The sequence below is a fragment of the Periplaneta americana genome, chromosome 13 (assembly GCF_040183065.1).
Source record: "Periplaneta americana isolate PAMFEO1 chromosome 13, P.americana_PAMFEO1_priV1, whole genome shotgun sequence".
Taxonomy (NCBI): domain Eukaryota; kingdom Metazoa; phylum Arthropoda; class Insecta; order Blattodea; family Blattidae; genus Periplaneta; species Periplaneta americana.
In genome coordinates this window covers 146,217,649-146,241,811 of record NC_091129.1, presented here as the reverse complement: position 1 = coordinate 146,241,811, position 24,163 = coordinate 146,217,649, and the positions used below count along the sequence as shown (strand labels likewise).

General features: G+C 33.3%; 1 protein-coding gene across 2 annotated transcripts in view; it reads left to right on the top strand.

Annotated features, from left to right (window-relative positions):
- The window catches only part of Cow (Proteoglycan Cow), a 1,076,490-nt gene that overhangs the window by 599,531 nt on the left and 452,796 nt on the right, over nucleotides 1-24,163 (top strand). The gene's annotated exons all lie outside the window — the stretch shown is intronic.

The window sequence follows — 24,163 nt, the reverse complement described above, 5'->3', positions numbered from 1 at the left end:
TGGTTGAATATGGTGTTTACGGATACACAGTCTTTTCAATAACCACTCTAACAGGTTGAGTCCCGCAGGAGTTCTTTTACATGCTACTAAATCTACTGACATGAGCCTGTCGCTTTAAGCATACTTAAATGCCATCGACCTGAGCCGGGATCGAACCCCCAACCTTGGGCACAGAAGGCCAGCGCTATACTGTCTGTGCCACCCAGGACGACTGTTGGTCAGAATACATTGTATTTTCGTCTCTAGGGTGTAGAAATGTAATATTTTTCTTACGCCAGTACCAGTTACAAGGGCAAAACTGTATTTTACAAATATATTTTCTAACAATTTTATAATAATAATAATAATAATAATAATAATAATAATAATACAGTAATCGGTAATTAACAATAACTACAGGTTCACTTATGATGAATGGATTGATGGATGAGTGAGTGAGTGAGTAAATCAAATCTCAATCCGAAAAAAAAAAAAAAACATAACATATTCTTCAATTAACCACACCAGAAAAATCCCAACCAGATAACTTCTCCTAAGCAGGATTTGAACCCGGGCCCACTAGTTTCACGGTCAGATGCGCTGATCGTTACTCCACAGCGGTGGACAAGGTTTGACTCACTTAACTGTCACTCACCACGAACATTGAAAGCATTAAACAAATTACAAAGAAATTGAGATAATTTGTAGAAACAAAAGCCGCCCTAAATAAGGGTTCTAAAGATCGGCCTACTAATCAATTCATAAAGAATAATAAGTAAACAAAACAATTTTGTGACACTTGGAAAGAAAAAGAAAAAAAACATTAACATAAGAAAACGTAGGAAATCATTTACAATAAAAATTTTGTTGGGTACAAATAATTACTAATTATAGCTAAGGATGATTTTAACACGTGAGGTCCTATGGCATCAATCGTTGCATCATAAATTTTATATTGTTTAAGTTGATTTAAAGTTTCACGTGGGATCGTGCCACAGGCACCGAACATGAGCCCAAAAACTGTCCAATGTGTGATGTGGTATTGTGTTCCAAGATGCTGACAACAAGGCTCATATATGACCTGTTTTTCACGACACACCTCTTGTGGCTGTTGCTCATGCATCTCAAAACGGATTGTGGGATCAAGAATGACACCCTTATCCTTCTGCCGATCAATTATGATGATATCAGCCCGTCTAGTAGAGCCATCAGAAGAGACGCAACCAACCTCCTCATAAACCTCATAGGAAGCATTCTGACGGATTGAAGCTGCGATGAGAGAACGAACCGTATTATGTCTGTTGATTCGGAGCAATTCCCCATGATGGCTGAAACCCAAGACGTGAGGAAGCGTTTCTTGCTCGTCGCATCTTCAGCAATATCCTTATTATCTGCCCCATTTTCAAGGCGTAGAATAATATTTACTTTGTCAGAAATATAATAATAATACTAGTAGTAACTGAGTGAAAAAATAGACGATGTTGAGATTGGTTGAATATGGTGTTTACGGATACACAATCTTTTCAATAACCACTCTAACAGGTTGCGTTCGACAAACGACGGACTCGAGTTTGTTTTCCGCTTCGCAGAGACGGGTTGCTATGCCACAATCTCTACAGGCCCACAAAATTGAATTCCCAAGTACAGCCGATGGGTAATCTAGCAGCGTGTAATACAATGTAATGGATGTGGACTATTTAATACATAGTGTGTTCACGCTGACTACATCAGGTTGGATGTGTTCAATTTAATTTTCTTCGCTAGTGATACGAGCGAACAGCCTCTTATGTTCTTAGCAGCTTCAGTTATTTAAGGTAATTTTCTCCCCAACACGGCGAAACCTGTCGGAATTGCGAGTTGAACGCTCAACACAAGTTCTTGTCATAAATCCATAACACTGCAGCCGCCATTACCATCATCAACTTCCGAATCTACAAGATGACTTTAATGATGATAGAACTAATCTAAAATTATTATTTATCACCAGTGGCGTAGCGTCAGTGTAAGCTAAAAAGCTAAGCTTCCCCAATTAGTAATAATTTCATAGTAAACGCGCAGTTTATGAACAAAATTATTTATTAACTAGCCGTACCCGTGCGCTCCGCTGCACCCGTTAGAAATAAATATAAAGTAATTACATAATTAAAATAGGACATTTGATCCAGGGAACATTCGTGTTTGGTAGAAGGATAAATCGTTTAATATGTTACTTAATTTAAATTGCATCTAAATAATTAAAATGCGATCATTTTGGTCCAGAGACACTCATTTGGTGCAATGACAATTTCTTTAACATGTTTCTTAATTTTTATTACATGCAACCATAGCTTAATGAAGATTGAAATAATATAGATTTAATGTATATATTTTATTTTACTTGTTATAGGTTTCCATTGAATTATGGTAATAACTTAATTTTAACCCTTGTTTTCTACTTATTCAGTAAATGGCGCTTGGCCCACTATGGTTCTGAACCCTTCAAATAACTTAAATTATATTATATAATATTACATATTATATTATATTATATCACATTATATTATATTATATCACATTATATTATATTATATCACATTATATTATATTATATTATATTATATTATATTATATTATATTATATTATATTATATTATATTATATTATATTATATTATATTATATCAGAAGTTACTGTAATAACATTATAGCATTATGTCCATCTAGAGAAACTACACTTTCCAATGGTGAAATAATAATTAATTATACAAATCGGTTAATTTAGCTTCCGATATTACTTCATACAAACACAGAAACATTCTCTGTAGGCTATCTTTCATAGCTTTCGATTGTTGCTGTCCAAGGCTCCTTATAGACGAAGTCATTTGTTTTTTAATTCATTACACGGCCTTAGATGGCAGTTATTTTAATTTTAAAACTCATTTATCTCATTAAATATCAGTCCTATCAAAATTTTTTAAGGAATAAAACTTATCGCAAATTATTTTTAAAGAAACGTTTGTTATGTAACATTTTTCACAAAAATCAATAATAAGCGAGATATTTCGATTTAATTCAGGCCCCCTTATAATCCCCCATTTTAAATAATGCATTTTGAATGCCATATAGCCTAAAATCTAAGTTACAACGAACTTAATTTATATTACAATTTTCATCGAAATTCGTTCAGCCATTATCGCGTGAAAAGGTAACAAACATACAGACAGACAGACAGACAAATAAGAATTTCAAAAAAGCGATTTTCGGTTTCAGGGTGGTTAATTATATATGTTAGGACGAATTATTTTTGGAAAATCGAAAATTACCAGAAAAATTTCGGCTACAGATTTATTATTAGTATAGATTTTAATAGAATTTATATTTCTGCGTTAAATATTGTGATGCGGCAGGTCAAGATGTTTCCTGATGCAGCAGTAAACAAGAAGCCTGCACACACCAGCTTCCAAGCAGACCGGTTTCTTTCACTCATTCTTCTGTGTAATCCACCCCGCAGATTTTCCATCCCTTTCTAACTAAACTACCCTGGTCGCAAGGCTCGCAAGAAGCTAGCTTTTACATTGAAAATAATTTAGTTTCCGAGTTATCCCTTTCGTGAGTTGTGTTCAGTTGAAGCGTTAGTGTGCACTGTGGCTGATGTAATAAATAATGAGTGAAATAACAGTTCCTGACACCAATTTACTTGAATTTTTAGGACAATTCTATTATCAAGACTGACTTACGAACGAAAGTGCGATTTAAAAAACAAATGACCGTGTCTATTTGTTAGAGATATGAAATCATATTTTACTATGTACCATGTGAGGTCATGCCTTATTGGTGTTACTGACGAGGATCCAACCAATCTTCGGACTGCTGGCTTGACACTGAATACTATTTATTTTAAGACTATATTTTTGTAATACGTTTTCTCATATGTACAAGAAAAACAACTTGAGTTAGCTTCCCCTGCTCAAAATTTCATGCTACACCACTGCTTATCAATTAGTAATGCATAATATTTCATGTAATGAATTAACAAATAATTATTGTAATTGTCCACATCTAACACCTTCCACACAAGTCAAATATTTAGGAATTATTACAGACCAGAATTTAAGTTGGGATAAACAAATTGATTTTATGTGTACAAGTATAAGAAAGAAAATTTATAAATTCATAATACTTCGAAATTTTATCACTAAGGAGGCAGTGAGAATAATATTTTTAGGTTTGGTACAATCATTAATACAATACTGTATAATAAATTGTGGTGGAGTAGCATCATCTATACTTAATCCATTAATTTTATTACACAGAAGATTAATAAAAATTTGTCTAACCAAAAATATGGATTACCCAACAAATTTAATTTATACAGATTTTAAAGTATTAACTATTGAAGAAATTTATAAATATATTTTACTAACTTACTACCACAGAAATCAAATAAAACATAAATCTAATCGACATGAATATCGTACTCGAAGACAAAAGTCTACTTTCCCATTAGTTGAGCCTAATGTCATACAATAACAACAGGTATTTCCCATATTTATTCTGCGTTTAATTTCTCCCGAGTGTCATTTACATTTGTTACTGTTGCTCCAACATATTTGAATTTTTACACCTCTTCGAGGGATAGATCTCCAATGTTTATGTTTCTATTTCGTACAATATTCTGGTCAGTAGATATAACCAAATCTATCTCTTTACTTGCTTCAAGTAAAATTCCCGTGTTTTCCCTAATCGTTTGTGTGGATTTTTTGCTAACATGTTCACGTCATCCGCATAGAGAAGCAGCTGATGTAACCCGTTCAATTCCAAACCCTTTCTGTTATCCTGGCCTTTCCTAATGGCATACTCTAGAGGAGATTTAAAAAGTAAAGGTGATAGTGCATCTCCTTGCTTCAGCCCGCAGTGAATTGGAAAAGCATCCGACGGAAACTGACCTATACGGACGGACTCTGCTGTACGTTTCACTGAGACACATTTCAATTAATCGAACTATATTCTTGTAAATACCAAATTCAATAAGAATATCATATAAAACTTCTCTCTTAACCGAGCCATCATAGCTTCACTTTCTTAAAAAAAATTATATTTGACCAAATAGTATCCAATTTTCACCAAACACCCCCTTTAAAGTCTGAAGCAAGTATATTTTTCGGGGGGGGGGGGAGAAATGAGGATATAATAGCCAAATATGAAGCTAAGTATTTCAAGTTACCAAATAAAAGAGAAAAAAGACTTTCATATAAATATAAATTATAGTACTATATTTCAACAAATGAACCGTTCAGAGCAGAAGTGGTGTAAGTCAAAAATGGGTAATGAGGGTTAAAGTAAACGTTCTGTAAAATACAGCGCAAAGTAGCAATTCATATTAAATTCAGTTAAACTATTAGTAGTCAGTGGATAGCACGAAGGACATATTAATTGCTACTTTGCGCTATTTTACAGAATTTTTACTTTAAACCTCATTACCCAAATTTGACTTACACCACTTTTGCTCTGAACGGCTCAAATGTTAACAATGCTAAACCAGATTTACAATTTTAACCACAAATAAGAAACCAAAAGACTTAAATTATGCAATAGATTGACAATTTAATCAAAGTTGTATGGTAGCAAATTGAGAATATAAAAAAAATATACTTAATAAGACAAACACAGCAAAGATAAGATATGTGAGAAGAATAGCTGAATCCTAAAGAAAATGAAGTCGTACAGGAATTAGAAATCACACCCATTCTCCATCAAATTTTATAAAACGAAAATATGGAGATCTTTGGAACGTTTGATGAGCGAAATTTTGTTTGCTGAAAAGGACTATCTTCTTTAACAGTCTCCAATGATTATTATTATTATTATTATTATTATTATTATTATTATTATTATTATTATTATTATTCTGAGTACAAAACGTAAGTATATCAAAATGTGAATGTGATGACTTCATAAGAAACAAAAGCAAAGTTAAATAATCATAAAATTTACTTAGTCTTACGTTAAAAAGTGTTAAAATTGTTTTAAAAAAGTTCTATACCTTCGACAGACGGCCCGTTTCGACGCTATGTCACGTCATCCTCAGTGTCTCTTGAACCACTGGTGATCTTGACTCTACGATGTGCATTTGTCGATGGTAGGGGTGGGGGTGTGTTGTTCCTATGGTGGGGGCTGGCTGTTTGTGTGTTATGATGTATTATGACGTCGAATAATGTGTGCGTATTGAACTGCAATTGTGTGTTAAGTATATATTATGGGTATGCTATTGTATTCTTATATATTTCGTATTGTTCTAGGATGTTTAACTGTGAACTTTTTGGTGTGATGTGTAAAATTTCCATATCTGTTTCTGTATTATTGTAGTCATGATTATTGTTGATAATGTGGTCTGCATAATTTGATGTTATGTAGGTTTCGGTTATAGCTTTAATATGTTCATTATATCTTGTGTGAAAGGATCTTTCTGTCTGTCCTATGTAAAAATGTGGGCAACTATTGCATTTTAATTTGTAAACTCCAGTTGAATTATATTTATTTGAATGTTTAATGTGATTATTTAGGTATTTCTGTGTTGTATTATTTGTTTTGTATGCTATCTTGTATTTTAGTTTTCTGAATGAAGTTGCAATTTGGAGAGTATTGGTATTGTGATATGTTAATGTTATGTATTTATTCTCACGTGGTGTTTGTGTTAGTTTGTTCTGTTTTTGTTTTGCCTTTTTTATTAGTGTGTCTATTATGTTATCCACAATATATACTTAACACACAATTGCAGTTCAATACATACATTATTCGACGTCAAAATACATCATAACACACAAACAGCCAGGCCCCACCATAGGAACAACACACCCCCACCCCTACCATCGACAAATGCACATCGTAGAGTCAAGATCACCAATGGTTCAAGAGACACTGAGGATGACGTGATATAGCGTCGAAACGGGCCATCTGTCGAAGGCATATACCTTTTTTTTTTTTTTTTTTTAACAATTTTAACACTTTTTAACGTAAGACGTAAATTTTATGGTTTTAACAAAGTGTTAACGAGAACTTTAATCAGTTAAATAATCACTGATGGAAATCATAATACCATAACAGCCATCGACGTAGCTGAGTCGGTTAAAGCCTTGTCTGTCGGTCTGGACTTGCATTCGGGCGGGGGTTCGATTCCCGCTTGTGCTGAATACCGGTTGGATTTTTCCGAGGTTTTCCCCAACAATAAGACGAATTTCAGGTAATCTATGATTAATACTAGGCCTCATCTCGCTATCACTAATTCCATCGACGCTAAATAACGCTGTTGTTGATACAGTGTTGTTAAATAACCAAGGAAAAAAACAGTATAACAACGAATTGCAGAACAAACGAAAAGTTTTAACTAGGCTACACTGAATTGTAGAAAGATAAGACAAGACAATTTTAGATACAAATGTAATGCGATGAACTGATCGTTACCGAAGCAATGTTTTCAGAAACCTTAAAATATAGTCTGTAATTCGAATATTAATACGGGCTATTATGTGAAGTAAGAGTCTAACAATCCGCAGACAATATTACAAGAAAATGGCTGGTACATTAGAGAGCTCTAGAAGGCGAGAACACGTATGAGAATCAATTGCGCTCAAAAAAAGGAAAATACGTAATTTTTTTACCTTCCCTTCCAAACCGTAAGCCCTCTCTCCCGTGTTCCAGAAAGCCCCCTGAAGCACGCAACCAATTAAACTACATTCGTTTGTGAAAAGCAAAACTCCACGAGTTCAATTTGAATTTCCTTTCAACGAGATATGAAAACACTGATAGTAAGAGAATTGCAAAGCAACCTGAAAGCCCGTCATTATTTATCCGTCTGCGAATGGCTTATTTGTATTTGGCAGTGTTTTGTTTTGCTTTGTTTTTATGCAGGTTTTCATATTCTCTCCACGAGTACCCTCCTATCAAATACCAACTTCATTTTGGAGGGTTTATTTGCAGACAAACATTCTTCTCCCCTCTCCCTTCCTGTTCTACTTCCTTCTGTTTCCTCGAGTTCCCTTGTTCTGTTGTACTATTAGCAAACAAGTCGCTCAAGTTTTTTGGATCTGTTCTCCCTACCTTACATTGTACGCACCGCCATAGCTCGGCTACAATTTCGACCTCACAGACTGAATTAACACGAAACTTTACAAACATCTGCTGCATTAAAACTGAATTTAAATGTCATTATAAGTTGCTAATTTAGGTTATAATGTCTAATTTATTTGAATGTCTTAGACTAGAGTAAAGCACACGCTTAAAGCTGCATGAGAGTTACGTATTTGAATTTCACCTACTACAAAATGGATTTAGAAAGGGCTGATCCTGCATTAACTGCGTGTTTACAATGTTACTCGGTTGATAGAGAAGACAAAATAATACAGTATTCACCAACAAGTATAATCCTTACAGATTTTGAAAATGGATTCGATATAGTCAAACGAAATAAAATATTTATTTTATGCAAGTTGTCTATGCGGATGACGTGAATATGTTAGGAGAAAATCCACAAACGATTAGGGAAAACACGGAAATTTTACTGGAAGCAAATAAAGAGATAGATTTGGAAGTCAATCCCGAAAAGACAAAGTATATGATTATGTCTCCTGACGAGAATATTGTACGAAATGGAAATATAAAAATTGGAAATTTATCTTTTGAAGAGGTAAAGAAGTTCATATATCTGGGAGCAACAGTAACAGATATAAATGACACTCGGGAGGAAATTAAACACAATATAAATATGGGAAATGCCTGTTATTATTCGGTTGAGAAACTTTTATCATCCAGTCTGCTGTCGAAAAATCTGAAAGTTAGAATTTATAAAACAGTTATATTACCGGTTTTTCTTTATGGTTGTGAAACTTGGACTCTCACTTTGAGAGAGGAACAGAGATTAAGGGTGTTTGAGAATAAGGTGCTTAGGAAAATATTTGGGGCTAAGAGGGATGAAGTTACAGGGGAAAGGAGAAAGTTACACAACACAGAACTGCACGCATTGTATTCTTCACCTGACATAATTAGGAACATTAAATCCAGACGTTTGAGATGTGTAGCACGTATGGACGAATCCAGAAATGCATATAGGATGTTAGTTGGGAGGCCGGAGGGAAAAAGACATTTAGGGAGGCCGAGACGTAGATGGGAAGATAATATTAAAATGGATTTGAGGGAGGTGGGATATGATGATGGAGACTGGATTAATCTTGCTCAGGATAGGGACCAATGGCGGGCTTATGTGAGGGCGGTAATGAACCTCCGGGTTCCTTAAAAGCCAGTAAGTTTTTTTTTTGTTGGGTTATTTTACGACGCTGTATCAACATCTAGGTTATTTAGCGTCTGAATGAAATGAAGGTGATAATGCCGGTGAAATGAGTCCGGGGTCCAGCACCGAAAGTTACTCAGCATTTGCTCGTATTGGGTTGAGGGAAAACCCCGGAAAAAACCTGGTTTCGCGGCCAGACGCGCTGACCGTTACTCCACAGATGTGGACGCCAGTAAGTAAGTAAGTATAGGTCTATATACAAAACGATGGCGTAAAATAAAGGTTTTAAGTAACTTCCGATGCTCCAATGACATGGATATTGCTGTTAGGAGAGACGTGAATGGTTGTAATGCCAACGTAGCGATCTCGTATTGCAAGAGTATTACAATAAGCGCTGTTAAGTAGGCCTATGGTTGTTATAGTAACGTGCTGTCATCACGTGATGCTCTGATGTTAATATCTACAGTTAATTCACTTTGTATTACTGTATATCCCTTGATATATACGACTATGACAGGCCAAATATCAGAGGATTTCGTTGTAGACTGATCGATGGCTGAGAATCCGTGCACAGTAGGGTCAGCCTAGGCTTATCTCTCTGACACAAGTTGCAAGACTACAGTGTCTGTGACTCTAGCGCAGTCTCCCATCCAGGTTCGATTCCAGGCCTGGTCATGATGGAGTTTGCACAAATTTTTTCTCTGGCTAAATTTCAATTTGTCTTTCGTATAACTAATTTAAGACAAGTATTCAAGTATCCTGCCGTAAGGAGAGAAAAATACAGACGTGGACAAATTATTAGACTAAATTAATTATATGTGCAACAAAGATGTATTTATCGGCAGAAATAATGAACAAAAATGTATTTTGCACAGAAATAATGAAAAGAAAATTGAATCTGGAGGTTACTAATATTTTGTGAACATTCCCTTATTCTTTATTAACACGTTAATTTTGTCAGGGATGCTGGAAACCAAAGTTTGACACCTTCTTTGAATATCAGCATCATTTAGCCAGCTATCAGACAGTGCTTAAATGAGTCCACGTTTTGTTGTAAGCCTCTTTTTGTTCACTTTCTTCTTCAGTATAGATCACAGATTTTCAAATTCGTTCAAGTCCGGTCTTCTTGCAGGCCATGGGAGAACAGACTGTTGAATATTTTCTGCAGTTTATAATTAAAACACCAGTAGTACCAACACAGCCAAACAAAATATACTTAACCATTGGAAAAATATACCTGAAGATATAAACAATCATCTTTACAGCAATAGAGACTCTGTGAATTATACTGATAGTTGATATGACGAATTATATTATGTTTCCAAGAAAAACGTTTTAGTCTAATAATTTGTCCACGTCTGTATATATATATATATATATATATATATATATATATATATATATATATTCTATTGTTTCTAACTTAATGCCCACACACTAAGAGGCCCCACTAAGTCCAATAAAAATAACAGATTACTTCTTACAAATGGCTTTTAAGGAACCCGAAGGTTCATTGCTGCCCTCACATAAGCCCGCCATCGGTCCCTATCCTGTGCAAGATTAATCCAGTCTCTATCATCATATCCCACCTCCCTCAAATCCATTTTAATATTATCCTCCCATCTACGTCTCGGCCTCCCTAAAGGTCTTTTTCCCTCCGGTCTCCAAACTAACAATCTATATGCATTTCTGGATTCGCCCATACGTGCTACATGCCCTGCCCATCTCAAACGTCTGGATTTAATGTTCCTAATTATGTCAGGTGAAGAATACAATGCGTGTAGTTCTGCATTGTGTAACTTTCTCCATTCTCCTGTAACTTCATCCCTCTTAGCCTCAAATATTTTCCTAAGCACCTTATTCTCAAACACCGTTAACCTATGTTCCTCTCTCAGAGTGAGAGTCCAAGTTTCACAACCATACAGAAGAACCGGTAATATAACTGTTTTATAAATTCTAACTTTCAGATTTTTGGACAGCAGACTGGATGATAAGAGCTTCTCAACCGAATAATAACAGGCATTTCCCATATTTATTCTGCGTTTAATTTCCTCCCGAGTGTCATTTATATTTGTTACTGTTGCTCCAAGATATTTTAATTTTTCCACCTCTTCGAAGGATAAATCTCCAATTTTTATATTTCCATTTCGTACAATATTCTGGTCACGAGATATAATCATATACTTTGTCTTTTCGGGATAAAAATAACAGATAGCAAAATGAAATAATCAATTTCTTTATGTTTAGGCCTACATGTTAAACAAAACTGTATTTGAAAACTGTTTTTCTTTTTGAAGTAAAGCCTTTGTTCAGTCTTAATCACTCATTACTTCTTCATTTCGTTCCACTCGCTCTTAATGAATTCTGATGGAGCTCATGTTGTGATGAAGACATCAGTGCAAAGTGGTGGGAGAAAACGAATACAGAAGGAAAAGAATATCTTTCTCTCGTGGTACGTACCAGGGTCGTGCACAACCGGTTACAAAAAATAGAAATCACTGTATATATTGCTATTGATAGCCTGGCGCTGTAGTCAGTATGCAAAGCTCTTCCGTCTTGCGGATTGTCTCAGGTTCTGTTTAACGAATATTCGAGTTGTTCCTCACTCTTTGTGGGTGGACGGCAAAGGCAGACTACATTGAGCCATTCAGGAGTTTCAAGAACCCTTGCAAGGACACGATTACCATCGTGAAGGCCTACTATTTAATTGATACTTCTTCTCACACTAGATTCATTCAATCAATCATCCATCGATCCATCCATCCATCGACTCATTGATTCATTCATGGATTAATTGACTGATTCAGTGATTCACTCATTCACTCACTCACTCACTCACTCACTCACTCACTCACTCACTCACTCAATCACTCACTTACTCAAATTAATAATTCTTCTCTCACACTAGATTCAGGTATTACGTTGGTATTGTCAAGAGCTAAACATATCTTCTTAAAAACGATTTATTAATTAAATAATCCGTACGTTTAGAGTAATTAAAAGGTATTTACAAATGGTATGAATTTTGAGTTTGAAGTATAAACGTTACACTAGAATGTATGTAGTATAACTTCGCACGAAAACATGACGACCTTCCCTCATACCCTTCACCAGTTAACTGCAGGCACGCGCAAGGGATAAACCCTTAGCCGAGTTGCCAATTCTTGAAGTCATTGTGATTTGCGAACGTTTTTCAAACTGTGTTCCGTGAAACCGCGATTTTCAGAAAGACTATATTATCTTTGTAAATATACCTTAATTTATAATTACTAAAACAAAATTGGTATAAAAATGAACAAACTTATTTTAAAAACACTTTATATTTATATTTTCACTAACATGTTTTGCCTAAATAAACAAAAAAATGTAGACTTCTATAATAAGTGTTAAATTCTCATGTTATTGAAGTTCCAGAATTTTGTACTTACTTAAGAATGTTGCGCTGGTAAAATTTTCTGAAACTGTGATCATTGAATAGTTATAGAATTTATAGTACAAAAGAGTAAAGTTAGATTTTATCTACTTCGCCTTGGGTGATAATTTCTACGAACGCATAAAATCTGTTTACTCTAGTGTGCTATACAATATTTTATTCATTACTGGTATGTAAATTTAATTTTAAATTGTAGGGCTTTTCTTTGTAATGTGTTGGCGAAGAAGTTCATATACATTCATTTTACTATTGCTAATATGTTGGTTGTCATGTAGAGAGTGATTTAAAAACATTTAATTCACTGCTGTAAGTTAGAAAACTTTTAAGCACTGCTGTGAATAATGTCATTATTTAGGTTGCTAAGGACGGTGTTGCTGTTGGCGATATCTCTTTCGCGTACTGTTCACATACTGTTCGGCGAAGTAAATCACGTATAAAATCGTCTATCTTACCGAATTCTGTTTTAATTTGTTTATTTTCTCTTTAGTTGGTGAACCGTAATTCTTCATTTCTATGCCCATATATCCAACTCCGCCGGTTGCGTCCGATGTTAAGTGATTAAGATTTATACTTAATAAACTGCCTGAACTTTCGATTACTTTATGGATAGAATTTCTAACGTTAGACACAATTTTAACACTTTGTTTTCTTAGCTACGCTCCTCTGCAAATAAGATACTCTGTTTTCTTCGACGGTGTTATTTGTTGTTCTTGTCGTGATGGTCCTGGATCTTCAGGTGTATCAGGAGGCCTGGCTGCGGATCATCTCCAACACTCATTAATCATGGCCGGAATAAATTAAGACATATTGAAGCGCACAACGGTATAAAACAACACGTCGACAAATGTCTGAAAAGACACTAACGAGTGAAAGCTAAGAGGCAATGACTGCTATATTTGGCAATGCTGGGATCTATTGTATTTCTGCCACGCGGCTAGGGGTTGAGTAGAGGATGGGGGTTTATGAGGGATTACCAATTCCAAGAAGAGAGGCCGTCATGTTTCCGAGCCAAGTATACTTACTTTCTCGTATATTTAGTAAGTAATTGTAATTTAGTCTGTTCTTCAATTTCCTTACACACCAGATTTCATATTATGCATTACACTTACTTCCTTTGTTGCTACTGGCGTACATTTCTTCATCTATATAATTATATGTTATGGTCCCGCCCCGTGGCGTCGTGGTCTAAGGAATCCTGCCTAGGACTCGCGCTATTGAATGCGCGCTGGTTCGAGTCCTCATGAAATTTCGGCCAGTGTATGGGACCGGTGCTCACCCAGCATCGTGATGCACTTGGGGAGCTACTATAGGTAGCGAAATCCGGTTGCGAATGCCACTATAACGGCTGGGGGGATCATCGTGCTAACCACACGATACCTCCATTCTGGTTGGATGATCGTCCACTTCTGTTTCGGCATGTGGGCGTGAGGCCAGCAGCCGGCTGATCGGTCTAGGCCCTTCACGGGCTGTAGCGCAACGAATTTTATATATTATATATTATGAAGATAAGTATAGAAAAATATGGAATCAATTGCAGGCTTATATTAAGCAAATACATTTTTTTTTAAAATTACACATGGTAAATTATTGTTTTCAATTATATGTGTATTTTCAAATGTATGTTTTTTTTTTTTTTTTTTTTTTGCCTTCTGTGTTGTGACGAAGCCTATCACTCTATGTTTAATGCCTTAATAAATTGAATTGAATTAACCTAAGATGTTGATAAAGCGTCGTAAAGTAACATACTAAAATAAAAATAAAAACACATGGTAAATTTCCTTCAACTGTTACTCCGTTTGTGTACTCAGAAAATGCCAAGTGTTCTGTCTAGTCTGTAAAACACAGGGGCAACCGGTTGAAATTTGAACATTCGGTCGGATGCTCTTCGTAACGGATGCTCTCTTACCGGTCGAATGAAAACCGGTTGTAAGCCCTATTCTGCAACTCTGTAGTACGTATCTACTACCTGTCTGATATAACGTCACTGGTGGCGAGTTCAGGAACGAATTGCCTACGTCATACTGCATAAACAAAACCCAAGCCTTCTCCAGGAATGGTAGATACATGCGATGGATAGTAATAGCTTGGATGACAAATTTCCAACAGTCCTACCAACATTAATATTTGAGGAAAAGAAGTGAAACATGGAGGGAAGGTCAAGGATCTTCAAAATAGTCTTTTGGAGTGATGTCCATTATTTATTTCTTCTTTATTTATTTATTTATTATTTTTATTTATTTATTTACGTATTTATTTAGTTATTTATTTACTTATTTATTTTGTTACTTATTTATTTATTTATGTATTTATTTATTTATGTATTGATTTAGTTATGTTATTATTTAGTTATTTATTTATTTAGTTATTTAGCTATTTATTTATTTATTTGTTTAGTTATTTATTTAGTTATTTATTTAGTTATTTATTTAAGTATTTATTTAGTTATTTATTTATTTAGGTATTTATTTATTTATTTAGTTATTTATTTATTTACTTATTTTTTATTTATTTAGCTATTTAGTTATTTAGTTAGTTATTTATTTATTTAGCTATTTATTTATTTATTTAGTTATTTGGTTATTTATTTATTTAGATATTTATTTAGTTATTTATTTAGTTATTTCGTTCTTTATTTAGTTATTTATTTATTTAGTTATTTATGTATTTAATTATTTATTTATTTAGTTATTTATTTAGTTATTTATTTATTTACTTATTTATTTAGTTATTTACTTATATATTTATTTAGTTATTTACTTATATATTTATTTAGTTATTTATTTATTTCAGTATTTAGTAATTTATTTATTTAGTTATTTATTTATTTCAGTATTTAGTAATTTATTTATTTAGTTATTTAGCTATTTAGTTATTTATTTATTTACTTTTTTTTTATTTATTTAGCTATTTAGTTATTTATTTAGTTATTTAGCTATTTAGTTATTTAGCTATTTAGTTATTTATTTATTTAGTTATGTATTTAGTTATTTATTTATTTAGTTATGTATTTAGTTATTTATTTATTTAGTTATGTATTTAGTTATTTATGTATTTAGTTATTTGTTTAGTTATTTATTTGTATAGTTATTTGTTTATTTATTTAGCTATTTAGTGATTTATGTATTTAGTTATTTATTTATTTAGTTATTTATGTATTTAGTTATTTATTTATTTATTTATTTAGTTATTTATTTATTTATTTATTTAGTTATTTATTTATTTAGTTATTTAGTTATTTATTTATTTATTTATTCATTTAGCTATTTAGTTATTTATTTATTTAGTTATTTATTTATTTAGCTATTTATTTATTTAGCTATTTATTTATTTAGTTATTTATTTATTTAGCTATTTGTTTATTTATGTATTTATTTAGCTATTTAGTTATTTGTTTAGTTATTTATTTATTTAGCTGTTTAGTTATTTATTTATTTATTTAGCTGTTTAGTTATTTATTTATTTATTTAGCTATTTAGTTATTTATTTAGTTATTTATTTATTTATTTATTTAGTTATTTATTTATTTAGCTATTTAGTTATTTATTTATTTAGTTATTTATTTAGTTATTTATTTATTTAGTTATGTATTTAGTTATTTGTTTATTTATTTATTTATTTATTTAGCTATTTAGTTATTTATTTATTAATTTAGTTATTTATTTATTAATTTAGTTATTTATTTATTTAGTTATTTATTTATTTATTTAGTTATTTATTTATTTTGTATTTATTTAGTTATTTATTTAATTTTTATTCATTTAGTTATTTATTTATTTTTTATTTATTTAGTTATTTATTTATTTATTTATTTAGTTATTTAGTTATTTATTTATTAATGTATTTATTTAGTTATTTATTTGTTTGTTTGTTTGTTTGTGTGTTTGTTTGTTTGTTTATTTATTTGTCTATTTATTTATTTAAACAAAGCAATGCCCCAATTACAATAGACAGTACAGATATTCATTTAAAAAACATAGGATTGCATATAACATGAAAAAAGAGATGAAACAGATACAAGTGTAAATAGAAATTAAAATGGAAAAAAAAGTATACACTCATACACCCTTATTTTAGCAAACTCCTCAGTTCTCTTGTCGACATAATCAAAATCTCAACTTAGAACAACAGCTTGTGCAGTAATTCTGGACCAGAACATGCAGTGGTACGAAGGTAAGTTACTTCATTTAATCAGGACTTGAGCGGATATTGTAGGCAGAGTTCGTGTATGTGGCTGAGAAAACAATCGCAGTCCTGTTACTACGTGACAACGTGTTCACCCCAGCGAGAAGTGTCGAGGGTCGGAACGTACACGGAAACCACAGCCATCCAGGGAGAATCGACCCCCGGTCCCTCCGGATCTGACACAGGGGCTGAGCTATATTGAATTCTCCATTGAAATCGTTCACGTTAAATTGAGTTTGCATAATGGATGCGGCCTCTCGGAGCGGCCATGCTTTGACGCCATCTTTTAAGGGACATTATTTCGCTTAACGTTCACGCCTCTTCTCGAATGGACGGTTACGACACCGCCCTTATTCTCCCTTCACGATTAAAGCAGGTATACAGTGTCTATATATCACCAATAAAACTTCTACAAACAAATATTAAGTACTAAGTAATGCATTTCGTAATGTTTAGTGTTTATGTTCGTTTGTAATGGAATAATTTTGTTCCAAAATCGCTTTAACAACATGCAGTACAAGCAGTTGCATCGACTACTTGCTTCAAGATGGAGAATATTAAGGAAATACATAACATGATTCAACAAATCGAAAAGCTGGGCAAGAATATACAGTCTGATCCGTTTGGGTATGGATGATATTAATTTATTATTATAAATAAATTATAAAACATAACCACAAAAAAGAAAAGAATACAACACAAACACAAGAACACAAAAAATACATCACACTAACATACGAAAACAAAAACAAACATAAAATTGCAACCTCATTCAAGAAATTAAATTACAACATCGCATACAGAACAAATAACACTCTACAAAAACATCTCAACACATAAACAAACAAATACAACCACACAGGCGTATACAAACTCAAATGTAACACCTGCAACAACTTCTACATAGGACAGACAGGCAGATCATTTCAAATACGTTACAAAGAACACATCACAGCTATAACAAAATTACAAAACACCTCCACATATGCAGAACACATCACAAATGCCAACCACACCTACAGAGACATCAACACAGACATGGAGATACTGCACATCCAACCAAAAAGCCAGAAACTCAACACACTAGAACAATATGAAATATACAGGCACACGAAAACACACCCCAACGATATTCTCAACACACAACTCAATTTCAAAACACATACACTCTTTGACTCTACACTACGAACGCACCCTCACAGGAAAAAAGAGGCGCCAAGACCAACAACGACCAGTTGTGAAGATGACCCATAAATAGGTCGAAACATGTAAACAAGGTACGTTAAACTTTAACACAAGAAAGTTCTTATCATACATATTCCGAAATTATAAAGCTATTATGATAGTAGAAACAATTTCTTTCTGTTTATAGTATGATTAAAAGATGGATGTTTCCATGTATGACAATCAACAATGCATAATCTGAAAGGACAAATGAAAATCGTAGATGATTAAAATGACTGACAAATCAACAGCGGGCACAATGTGTTCTTTGGTATGCTAAATTTGAGAGTGATAAAAGAGTTCAAAGGAAATTCAGACGTGAGTATGGTGTGCGTAATGTACCTAAATACGATTCCATAATGTTGTGATATCGAATATTTGTAGAAACAGGTTCTGTGTCAAAAAACGTGCAGGAGGTCGCAGGCGAAACCCAGTACGAGAAACAGCTATCTCTTGGCTTGGCCTCCAAACTCCCCAGATCTAACCCCTTCTGACTTCTTCGTGTGGGGTTTTGTTAAAGACATTGTCTATTCACAGAAACCCAGAAACATTGTTGATTTGGGAGTAAAAATTACTCAAGCTTTTCAACAAATCACCCCTCTTATGTTACAACGGACATGGGCTGAGTTGCGTCACCGTTATGAGTTGTGCAGGGTGCGCAATGGGGGTCATGTTGAGCTCTGAGGAATCTCCCATCTTTCAGTGTTGTATGCGCAAAGTTTCAACAAATAAAGTTCAGTAGTAAATGTTTTACGGTGTTTTTATTTTATCCATACCCAAACGGATCACCCTGTAATCTTCTAATGGATACCAGCTCATTGTAATTTACAAGTAAATGAAGAGGCAGATATGTTGGCCAAAAATTAAAGAAAAGTAACAAATAACGACTCATAAAGAAGAGAATAAATGACAATGTGGATTTAATTTCTTTTTCAAGAAGAAGATGAACAATTTATTTATTTACATTAAGAAACTATTATATACATAAAACAGAAATACAAATTAAGGAATTTTCCCCCGCATAAGCAAACGTTCGTGGTCGGGAGTAAACAGACCTGTAGATAAGCAGAAAGAAGAAGACAAAATAAACAAATTAATATAAGCAATAAAATAGCACAGATTACAAAGACAAGAGCATATATGATAGAGAACAATCACAACTGAAAAAGTTTATAACCAATATTCGCAAGTATAATAATATAAGATTAATATTTACCAATTAATTTTCTAACCCTATGTTAAGGTTCCTTAATAATTTCTTTGATTTTCGGTTTAAATTTAATCATACTTATGTTAGCTAAAACAAGGCACTTAGAAATTAATTTGTTGTATAGTTTTAAGCCATAGTTGAAGCCATTTTTCATACCAGTAGCTGTTGAACTTTTGGATTCTGTAAAATGAAATAATATATTTCTTCTCGTATTATAATTATGCCGATATGTGTTGAAATTTTTCTTGTCCTTATGGAAAAAGGTTAATAATGTATATTTATATATGTGCTCCAATTTTAAAACGTTAAAATCCAAATAAAGATATTTAGTAGGGTAATAAATTAATCAAATGCCTGTTATTATTCGGTTTAGAAGCTTTTGTCATCTAGTCTGCTGTCAAAAAATCTGAAAGTTGGAATTTATAAAACAGTTATATTACCGGTTCTTCTGTATGGCTGTGAAACTTGGACTCTCACTTTGAAAGAAGAACAAAGATTAAGGGTGTTTGAGAATAAGGTTCTTAGGAAAATATTTTGGGCTAAGAGGGGTGAAGTTACAGGAGAATGGAGAAAGTTACGCAACACAGAACTACACGTATTGTATTCTTCAACTGACATAATTAGGAACATTAAATCCAGACGTTTGAGATGGGCAGGGCATGTAGCACGTATGGGCGAATCCAGAAATGCATATAGAGTGTTAGTTGGGAGGCCGGAGGGAAAAAGACCTTTGGGGAGGCCGAGACGTAGATGGGAAGGTAATATTAAAATGAATTTGATGGAGGTGGGATGTGATGGTAGAGACTGGATTAATCTTGCTCAGGATAGGGACCAATGGCGGGCTTATGTGAGGGCGGCAATGAACCTCCGGGTTCCTTAAAAGCCAGTAAGTAATCAATAGACTTTTCAGACAAATTTTGATTATTCTCTTTTGTAGTAAATCCAGCGGCTTTTTTATGGATTTAGAAACACTGCCGTAATCAGTAATGCCGTAACGTAATACAGATTGCACAAAGGATAAATAAATAAATCTTAAAATATTAATAGGGAGGTAGGAACAAAGTATAACAAATCTATATATAATTTTGCGTAATTTAATACATAAAAATGCAATATGTGTGTCCCATCTAGATGCTGGTCAATTAGTATTCCTAGATACTTAACTTTAGTAGAATTTGTTAAACATGAACAGTCACAATTTAGAGGAATTTTACAATTAGGATTGTGAATTTTAATATTGTGTACAGTCAAGATGTATGGCAGTGTGTGAAGTTAGTGAAAAGAGTACAACCATTGCTTTAGAAATATTTAAAGATAGTAAGTTTGAATCTAGCCATATTTTTATTAGATGCATGCCATTGTTTGCTTTCTGATAATTTTCATTCCATGTTAAACCACTGAAAATAGCTACGGTACCATCTGCGTAAGAAAACATATAGCTGTTATTTTGTAACATAAAGATCTCTAAGTTATTGATATATAATAGAAATAAAATAGAATATAAATAATTACTTTTCAATGTTTGGCCAATGGTTAGCAGTGTTACTAATAGAGACATTAGTAACACTTTCATACATAATGCAGTCTGTACTTTAAGGTCAGACGTGCTAACCGTTACTCCACCGTCCAAACGATTTTGATTAATATTCCTTCAAACATGCATCAAATATTCATGTAAATTCAATTTCTCTGTAATGGTTTCATTACGTACTCTTTGAAAGCTAGAGATCCTTATACTTCCTCATAATCCATCGATTTCAATAGCTCTTCTATGTATCGTTAGTTTTGCGATCAAAAACCATCCTTCCTATCCATATGTTAATATACTCTCCATTATCGTTGGAAGTGTGATGTAATGAAGTACCTATTTAGCCTGACCTTTCATTTCCACAACACATTATTTAGTTGTCTAACAGCAGTAAGGACTTAAGTGGTACTTTTATTAACTTTTTCTATGAATATAAATTCATGGAGCAATAATTTCTTAAGAAAGGCCAAGAAACCAAGGATGCCACTAATAACAAATGCACTTTACGCATGGAAAGTTGCATTTCTTAGCGAACACATTTGTGGATGGATTGGAATTACGGCACAAGGAAATATTTTTATTGGCAATACTGTACAGAGTGGAAGTAATGGATATAACTGTGCTGATTTTAACAGCTTATTCCAGTTATGTCAAAGCAAGCGCATTTTTCTGACCTTGACGTCGTGCGCGGGCATCAAGCGCTAGGTCTGGAAGGAGTACTGTATATGAATAAGCAGCCTGTTGGATTAAGAAAACAGTGGTGCACAAACTTCAAACGGAACGTGAAATTTTATTTCGCTATTTATATACGGCTTCTTTCTGTTTGATATTTCATTTATTGTCTGTAAAACAAAAACACTACCACCAATTTCTTGATATTGCACTCGTATTTTAAATGTTAATAACATAATAAATAGTTAAGAAGGAATATTGACATAAATTCCATAATAGTACAATTACTCTATAGTAAGTGAATGAAAAACATCATCCATAAAGAAAGTGATATACCAAAAAAAAAAAAAAAAAAAAAAAAGAAAGAGATTGAATATGACGTAATAAGCTGGAATTGATATTGATGGTATCTTTAGCCTTATAAAAGTAATCAATAAACTAATCAAAACAATATTATAGTACAAAGCAAAGTTACCTAGATATAATTATATTTTAAGTGTAACTAATATTACCTGACAAAACTCTTATCGCATAATGCTATTAAGGTGATATTGGTGCGCAACTTCCTATCATCAGATTATTAAATTATTTTCTCGAAATCTGCTGAAGCTATAGAGCTGACGTTTTTACAACACATGGGCATATATCTTTCGTTTATGATGTAACAGTAGTTGCTTTGTTAATTCATTTCCTTACAAATATTTTGCACGAAAATATTTTCAAAATTTTCTATACACTATCTTCAGTAATACTTATTTACGATATATTAGATTTACGAAAGCATTGTTTCAGCAGCTGTAAGGCTACTAAATAGACATACCTAAAATTTTACTTTTCTGTAAAAAAAAGTTGAGAAAATTAAACTTAAAACTTATATTCCTATAATGCACTTACACTTCTCGCACAAATTAAAAAATTAACATGGATAACCATTTCTCCGGCGCTTTTGCAATATATAACAGTATTAACAATAAATGTGCAATAATTTGGACTTACCATGCTCACAGTCGTCGCTAAAAATGGCCCACATTTGCCGCCACACACAACTGGTTATCTTCTGATAAACGAATGAACAACACTCTAAAGTTCCACATCATTTATAGACTCGATTTCTTCTCGTATATAGTGTTTTATTTCATCTATAAAATAAGGATTTTTCCTATAAACCGTACCTTTTAATGTTCTCCATAAATAAAAGTCACAGGGTGTTGTATCTGGGCTTCGTGGAGGCCTCAAATTATTATTGATTAGTTTCGTACCGAAAATACGCCTCAATTCCCTCATTGACATGGCAGCTGTATGAGCAATGGTGGAATCTTGTTGGAAATAAACTGACAATCGTTCCGCATAAGAATACTACGTTTTCTGCTTGATTTTCGATTCTTCACTGAGTCTGTTTCTTTAAATCTTTTAGCGAATCGTCGATTGTTTTGGCAGAAGGCACAGGTCTGTTTGGAAACTTTATTGGAAATTTTCGTCTTGTTTTCGCACACCATCAATATGCACGTATTGTACAGGGACATCATTTTATTTTTACTAACATTTTTAATATTAACCTGTCTATACCTTTAGAGAACCGGAAACACAGCTTGCTTCCCCCTCCAAGACTGGAGTTCGATGATACTGGCGTAAAACACAAATCACTCTACTAGGTATAGGAAGGAAGAAAAGTAGTTCATCCATTTACGTAAACTAGGAAATATCGCGATTTTGAGTTTGATAATTTTCATTAGGTTTTTCTTTAATCAAAGTACAGTACTGTATTAAGAATAAGTGTTTTCACTCACGAAGTGAGTTATCCATGCGAACGTATTCATTATACAGTGTATATTATACTGTCTACAGCACATTAGCGTACAATATAGAGAAAGAAGTTAAATTGAAAAATAATCATAATATGAATATTTAAACACAATTTTGAAAATGGTGGCCGTTCATTTCGATACAGGCTTCAGGTCTTTTGTGCATATTATCGCACTATAGACTATTGCATCTAATTCCAATTGCCAGTTTCGTCCTTCGTACTAGTACCTACTCTACGTACTGTGAATTCAATCTTCACTTCTGCCCGACCCGAAAATATAAAATTACTCAGACATGCTATCTACTGTCCGTCCAAGTGGTTATGCCGCAGGATTGTAGAAAGGGGGGAAATCACGTGACAGTTAATTACTTAACGAGACCCTTTTATTTAAGTTAAATTAAACAGCTGTATAATATTACGTAAACGTCCAATTCCTAAGATAAATTAATGTTTTCAGAAAAGAGCTAAGACAGCCCAGCTTTTACAGAGGGCGAGCAGAAGCAGGTGGGGGAAATCGGGATGCGACGTAGGCAAACGGACAGTACCTGTGCGAAAATATGATTCAATATTGAAAGCTCTTTCGTCACTGGAAAACGCGAACATATTTCTGGAACGTACTATACTCAGTAACTCAGTACTGCTTACTATCTGCGGTCTTGGTTCTGTGTGGAGTTGGAACTTCCTTAGTAGAAGGGGTGGGAGTGAAGTACATTGAAAAACTCGGGTACAATAAAAATTGAAGTAAAAATAAAATGATGTCCCTGTACATTATATACACGTTCACACAGTGAGAATTTGTTGCTAGGCATTACCTAAATACACAATAATCACTAAACTTTATACACTAACGTTGTACACTTGAAGAATCGA